The 7,465-nt window shown below is 49.7% G+C and overlaps 1 long non-coding RNA gene across 1 annotated transcript; it reads left to right on the top strand.

The window, feature by feature from the left end:
* Nucleotides 1–1,268: 1,268 nt before the first annotated feature.
* Nucleotides 1,269–3,356, top strand: LOC101023883. The gene is made up of 2 exons (XR_649918.3): nucleotides 1,269–1,457; nucleotides 2,980–3,356. It is a non-coding gene; the product is annotated as an uncharacterized LOC101023883 (long non-coding RNA).
* Nucleotides 3,357–7,465: the final 4,109 nt, after the last annotated feature.

The raw sequence follows: 7,465 nt of genomic DNA, 5'->3' as shown, positions 1-7,465 counted from the left end.
GGCCTCCCAAAGTGCTGGGATTACAGGCGTGGACCACAGTGCCTGGCCCCTTTTGTTTATTTTAAATCTAAGGAAGACTCGAGAAAAAAACATTACATCAGTAGTATGATTTAGGAGTTGCACTACTAATACTAGGTAAGTTTCTCTTGTGCTGCCTGGAAATAAAAATAAACACTCAACACTAACTTGGGGCTCACAACATGCTTGACACTGTTCCAAACACACACACACACACACACACACACACACACACACACACACACACTCATTTTAAAAGTCCTCATCTACTCTTAAAGGTAGGTCCTGTTAGTCTGGGACCCAGAGATCTGCTCAAGATCATCCAAATGGAGTGGCAGCGCTGAAATTTGAGTCCAGGCAGTGTGGCTTCAATGACTGAACTCTTAGCCATTATAAAGGAAAAACAAAGCAAAATCAGTATCCCCAACAACCTTGCAGGCAGGGAGGCCCTCAGAAGGGACAGGAGAGGCCGGGCGCGGTAATCCCGGCACTTTGAGAGGCCGAGGCGGGCGGATCACCTGAGGTACGGAGTTCGAGACCAACCTGGCCAACGTGGTGAAATTCCGTCTCTACTAAAAATGTAAAAAATTAGCCGGGTACGGTGACGCGCATCTGTAGTTCCAGCTACTTGGGAGCCTGAGGCGGGAGAATCGCTTGAACCCGGGAGGCGGAGGTTGCAGTGAGCCGAGATCGCGCCAGTGCACTCCAGCCTGGGCGATCGAGCGAGAGTCCATCTCAAAAAAAAAAAAAAAAAAAAAAAATAGTAAAAGAAAAAGTAGGGACAGGAGGGTTTCCTTCCGTTCCTGACCAGCCCTTGCTGGCCCCTGGGCAGAGGCAGCGCCGGCTTCCAGGAACCTCAGGGAGGGACGTTTGGGAGTGCTCTCTCAGCGTCTCCTTCACCGCCCTCTCTACACCCTTGCCGCGCTCCTGTCCTCGTCCGCCAGGCCAAAGTTTCTCCTGGCCCTTCCCAGCTTCCGGCCCTTCGCTCCAGGCCAGGTCGCAGGGCCAGGCGGTGCCAGGAGCTCGCGAATCCTCTGTTTACTGTTTGGTTTCCACGGTGACACGTAGGCGCCGTCAGCTACTCCCGTCACCGCCCCGCAGCGCGGCCCCCACCCGGCGCCGTGACGTCAGCCCTCCGCTTCCGCTCTGCCCATATTTGGCTCAGCCACTGCGCAGCCGGCCCGGGATAGGCTGAGGGCGGGACTCCCGCCGCGCCCCGCCCCCGGTTCCTGCCCCGCCCCCTGGAATGCTGGGCAGAGGCTCCGAGCCACGAGACCCCCGCCCCCTGCCCCGGGACCCACCTGGGCGGAGGCGAGGGCAGGGGCGCTGGGGGCCCAGAGAGAGGACGCCGCGATTGATGGATGAGCTGTTTCCAGCATTCCTGTGCGTCTGCTGGTTGAGGCTGCAGTCAAGATTTGGGGCTGTCTCGTTTGTTGTGGGTGGGTGATCTGGGATCACGATTTTCTCACTCTGTGCCCGGAAATCATGCCATCCCTCGCCCAACGCTGTATTTTATAGGCTTCAACTCAAAATTTTCCTTCATGGCGCAGTGGAAAGCTTTGAAGACCGCGGTTCTGGGGTCAGCGTTGCCTCTCGGGGGATAAGTGACCTTGGGAAGGCCACTTGCCTTTTCCTGGCCTGATAAAATGAACCGTGGGAGTGGTCCATAATGGTTGCAGCCTTGTCATCAGACTTGTGAGGGGAGCTTTTCCATCACCCACTAACCACCCCCTCCCCAGGACATAACTGGAATATCAGTGAATTTCTTTGAGCATGGACCCCTACAGTTCTGCCCCCTGTGGGGATTGGATTTGTGTGTCTCTGCACCTTGCTCCTATTAGGCGCTTAATGAACTTTAGTTAACTGATTATTGAATGAATAATACGAATCACGTTCATAACTCCGGACCCCTGCAATTCCTCTTCCAGGCCGGGGGGCGGGGGCGGGGAGGGTAGGGGATGGGGGAGAATATTGCGATGATTAATAATCGCGCGGCAGGGTTGCTGATGTAAAGCGATTTGCAGATCTAAAGGGCAATAAGCATTCCTGGGAGAAATCCAGCGAGATTCCAGAAGTCTCTGAGGGAGCCGTGGGTGTGTACCGCCGGGCCCGGAGGGCGGGGGTGGGGCAGGCAGTGCCGCAGTGGCCACTGCTGCGGAGCCGATTGGAATTGCGAGAAGCGTGGGGTTAATCCTTCAAGACGCCTGTCGCCATCCTCCTACCCCCATTCCTGCCCCCTAGATTCCCCAGTTCCTCTGGCTGAAGGAGTGTGTGTTTTCTAGAGTTTCAGAGCTGGAAGGCACATCGGAGACTTAATCTAATTTAACCTATTTCGCCAACAGGGAAATTAAAGCTCAGAGAAGTTGGTTCAACCATCCAAACTTGCACAGCTAGTTAGAAACTGATAAAAGTCAGGATATCTAGCTTCAAATAGTGGTCCACATCGCCTAGGTGCTTCTAACTTCCTGTGCTTCAGAACCCTGTTGCCTGGCTCAGCTGGTGGGTTGTACATTTAGGCTAAATATTGACTTCAGGGCTCTTAAAGAATGCCATTGTCACGTCTGCTGCCACTCGCAGCCCTCACCATGACGCCAGGGCCTAGGGGGATGGCCAATAATTGTGTACTTCCTAAAGCCTCAAGCACTCCTCTTTAGAGGGCTGGAATGGTCACCCCTGTCCAGGGAACAGGAGTTGGCTGTTCTGAAACTAGTCTTCGTCTAGCAGTTGGTCACTTTTCACAGTTACCCAAGCCTTGCATTAAACTTTTCTCAGCCAAGACTACAGCAGGAGGCATGAGTAGCCCTAACCCTTTTCTGCTGTTTGGAAGTCTTCTCAAGGCACACGGAGGTTCCTTGCTGGGGGTGGGGAAGAGTGCCTCTTTAATGCTGCTCTCTTTGTCTTTCCCCTTTCAGTCTCACCCAACTTCCTCTTAACTGGGGGTGTTTCTTCCCTAACTTCTAGGCTGAAAATGAAGGCAACTCGGACTAAGAAGACGACTGCTTTCCAACTGCCCTCTGGCCCTGCAGCCCGCGGATTTGAGGAAGGGGCTGGGATCCTTCCCCTTGCTCCCTGGTTGTTCTCGGAGTTACAGCAGCCCCGCGGCAGCTCTGCCTCCTAGTGCACATGTGAGGCAGCGCGCCCTTCTCATCCAGAAGCCTCCTCGCCGTGCTGCCAGTAAGGGAGTTTTCCTGTATTCACTCCGGTGGAACAAGCAAAACTTGACAACCCCAAGCCAAACCAAAACACACGAGCCATTGTAGCCTTTTCTCTCTTTGGTTTCTTTCTGAGGATCTGGTCGATTTGGATGCAGAAAACATGCCTGTTGCTTCTGCTGCGAAGTCTGCTCTTTCTCTTCCTGCTATCCGAACCCTGCCCCTCCTTTCAAATTCAGGTCAGGTGCGGTGGCTCACCCCTGTAACCCCAGCACTTTGGGAAGCTGAGGCAGACGGATCACTTGAGGTCAGGCGTTTGAGACCAGCCTGGCCAACATGTTGAAACCCTGTCTCTGCTCAAAATACAGAATTTAGCTGGGCAAGGTGGCAGATGCCTGTAATCCCAGCTACTTGGGAAGCTGAGGCAGGAGAATTACTTGAACCCGGGAGATGGAGGTTGCAGTGAGCTGATATCAGGCCACTGCACTTCAGCTTGGGTGACAAAGTGAGACTGTCTCAAAAAAAAAAAAAAAAAAATAGCCTATTTCAAATTCCACCCCTTACCTAAACACTTTTCCTGACTTTCCTTTCCTATGCGTCTTTTTTGTTTTTTATTTTTGAGCTGGAGTCTCACTGTGTCACCCAGGCTGGAGTGCAGTGTCGCAATCTCCGCTCACTGCAACCTCCGCCTCCCGGGTTCAAGCAATTCTGCCTCAGCCTCCCGAGTAGCTGGGATTACAGCCACCCACCACCATGCCCGGCTGATTTTTTGTATTTTTAGTAGAGACGGGGTTTCATCATGTTTGTCAGGCTGGTCTCGAACTCCTGACCTCAAGTGATCCACCTGCCTTGGCCTCCCAAAGTGCTGGGGTTACAGGCATGAGCCACTGCGTCCAGCCATCCTATACGTCTTTTGAATTATGGCTGTACACAGGTTCTGCACCCAGTGTGCACTTATATACTGTGTTTCTTTATTGGGGTCCAAGTCTGTACGTCTTTTTTGTTCACAGACCCCAGGGTGCCCAGCACAGGGCTGGGGACACAAACTGCTCTCAATAAGCCCTTGTTTATTGAATTGATTGGTTAGTTTCCACAGAAACAACCCTGAGCTTTTGCTTTGATAAACCTTCCTAAAGAACTCTTAGTTCTTTAGGGACTCTGGATAGTGATCTAATCAAATATGGCCTTGCACAATAAGTCGTTTCACAAAGCAATTTCACAAGAGAACAGTAACATCACCCAGAGTGGGATGAGGAAGTCTGAAATTTGAAGAGGACTCTCAGAAAGATGAGGAGAGTGGCGGTGGTGTAGACAGGTCAAAGGACAAAGACTTAGGAGAGATGGGCCTCTGCTTCCGGGATAGAAGATGCAGCTCTAAGGTTAACTTCATATCCAGACTCTACCACTTGCTGTGTGTCCCTGGACAAGTTTACTCTTCTCTCTGTGCCTCAGTTTTCTCATCTGTAAAAAAAGGCTGGGCGTGGTGGCTCCTGCCTGTAATCCCAGCACTTTAGGGGGCCAAGGTGGGAAGATCACCAGAGGTCAGGAGCTTGAGACCAGCCTGGACAACATGGTGAAACCCCATCTCTACTATAAATACCAAAATCAGCCGCGTGTGGTGGCACGCGCCTGTAGTCCCAGCTACTCTGGAGGCTGAGGCAAGAGAATCGCTTGAACTCAGGAGGCAGAGGTCACAATGAGCCAAGATCGCGTCACTGTAGTCCAGCCTGGGTGACTGAGCAGACTCTGTCTCTAAAAAAAAAAAGTATCCATCTCATAGTGATACAATGAGGGTGAATTAGTTGGTATTTGTAAAGTGCTAAAGCAGCATCTTGCACCTCATAAGTACCATGTAACTGTTTATAAATGAATTTTCCAGCTTAGCTGTCTTGTCAATGGAATGGGGGTTGATTATATGTGCTCTTGGTTCCCTCTAGCAGTGACCTTTCAGGGCAGTGCATAAGCTTCGGGGTCAGGCAGGTCTGGGTTGACTCCTATCTCTGTCGGTCGTTGTGTGACTTTGCACAGATAACTTCTCGGAACCTCAATGTTCTTATCTGTGAAATGGGAATAATTGTGTCTATTTCAAAAGACTGTTGTAGGTATTGCATGTTTGTAATGTGCCTGGCACAGAAGGAGCGTAATAAAGAGAAACTATAGTTATTATTATGGACAAGAGGAGTCACATGTAAAGGAGAATAGCGTTTCCAAGGTCATTGAAGTTTCCAGAAAGATTGAACATATCAAATAGCAACGAGACCAGCTCAACTTGTGGAGCTTGGTGGGAGGGTGGGCCTGGGTCTGCGCCAGGAGTAAATATCACCCCATTTGAGGAAACAGAAACGGTCCGACTTGCACATCAGCTCTAAGAACATTTTCTGCTCCAGGGCTGTGCTGAGGGCGTGGACCCACTGGGGCTGGATGCCAGGAGCTGGAGGCCTCTCCTGCTCTCCTTCCCAGGAGGGGAGACTTTAGTAGAGAGGGTGTGGGTGGGCCTTGGAAACCTCTTGTTGTGTGTGTGTGGGGTTTGGGGGAGTGTCAGAATGGCCCAGGGATATCTGGCCCTGGAACATGGACTCCCAGGCCTGGGGTGGCCTTCCTCATGGCAGAACTTGCCTTCATGGCTCCTCAAAGCTGCCATCCTTCACTCCAACTGAAGACTGACTGCCTGCAATTATCTGAGGGGTGGGGAAAGGAGGGTTATGGTAGTCTTGCAGCCGAATTAATCTTAATTCCCTTCAACTCCGTGTGTGGAAAAGTACTCAACGGAATATGCAAATGCTGCATGTATTCCTTCAGTTCTTTTTGAAAGGGGAAGGAGGGTTGCAAAATCAAACAGTGATAGGGTGTCGCAATCCCAAACGTGTGAGGAATTACTCTTAAGGTCCTCATACTTGACAGCTCCGGGCCCCCATGACACATGAGGAGTTTTGTGCTCCGAAACAGGCCAGGGCCAGGGTGTCTACCACTGTTACCACTAGCTGTGATTTGGGGATCCCAAACACAGCCCCATCTTAGGAAAACCATCTTAGGAACTGGGGATCACAGAGGACTCTGCAAACCTCCGTCCAAACTCATATTTCCAGTGATGGCAACAGGGTGGGCCCTGAGTAACCCCTGCAGCAGAACTTGAAGGTTGAAGCTATCTTAAAAAACAAACAAAACAAAACAAAAAAAACGTGGACCAGGCTTGGTGGCTCATCCCAGCACTGTGGGAGGCTGAGGTGGGAGGATCACTTGAGGCTAGGAGTTTAAGACCAACCTGGCCAACATAGTGAGACACTATCTCTTAAAAAAAAAAACAAAAACCAAACCAAAACAAAAACCGTAGCTTATGAAGAGTCATGAAGGTGCGAATATTGGCTGTTCCTGGGTGGGAGGGAATGTGTTTTTATTTTCTTCTTTTTGCTTGTCTGTACTTTCTGATTGTCTTTTTTGGCAAGTACATATTGCTTTTGTAATAGGAAAAAAATATTTTCAAAACATTCTCAGCAGAGTAGTACGTTTGTTTTTAAAATAGATAACATAATAAATGGGAAGTTTCCAACACCTCTTCACTTGTTTTAAAAAAACTTTTCCCAAAAGAAATACATGCTCCTGGTAGAAACCTTTGAAAATTCAGATCCTTAAAAAATAGAGAAAATAAAAATTGACTGTAGTCCCATCACAGGAATAACCACTGTCAACATTTTTAATTCTACCTTTCCAGTACACACACTAGTTGTATTTTTAATTTATTTTTTGGACAGGATATTGCTCTGTCACCCAGGCTGGAATAGTGCAGTGGCACCATCCTAGCTCATTGCAGCCTTCAACTCCTGGGCTCAAGTGACCCTCCCACTTCAGCCTCCTGAGCAGCTGAGACTAGAAGCACATGCCACCACTCTGGGCTAATTTTTTATTTTTTATAGAGATGGGGGGGTCTCACTATGTTGGCCAGGCTGGTCTCAAACTCCTGGCCACAAGCGGTCCTCTCTGCATGTTAGCTTTATACTTCAATTTACATACTGTAGTTTTTGCAAAACAGGACCATGCTGTAATATTTGTAATTACAAGTATTATAATTTTGCTTCTTCTACATGGTAGTTCATGGACATCAATTTTTTTACATGATCACTTTAATAGTCTTGAGGCTGGGCGTGGTGGCTCACGCCTGTAATCCCAGCACTTTGGGAGGCCAAGGCGGGTGGATCATAAGGTCAGAAGTTCGAGACCAACCTGGCCAACAGTGAAGCCCTGTCTCTACTAAAAACACAAAAAATTAGCCCAGCATGGTGGCATGCACCTGTAATGCT

The sequence above is a fragment of the Papio anubis genome, chromosome 7, assembly GCF_008728515.1.
Source record: "Papio anubis isolate 15944 chromosome 7, Panubis1.0, whole genome shotgun sequence".
Taxonomy (NCBI): domain Eukaryota; kingdom Metazoa; phylum Chordata; class Mammalia; order Primates; family Cercopithecidae; genus Papio; species Papio anubis.
This window is presented reverse-complemented; position numbering and strand designations above follow the sequence as displayed.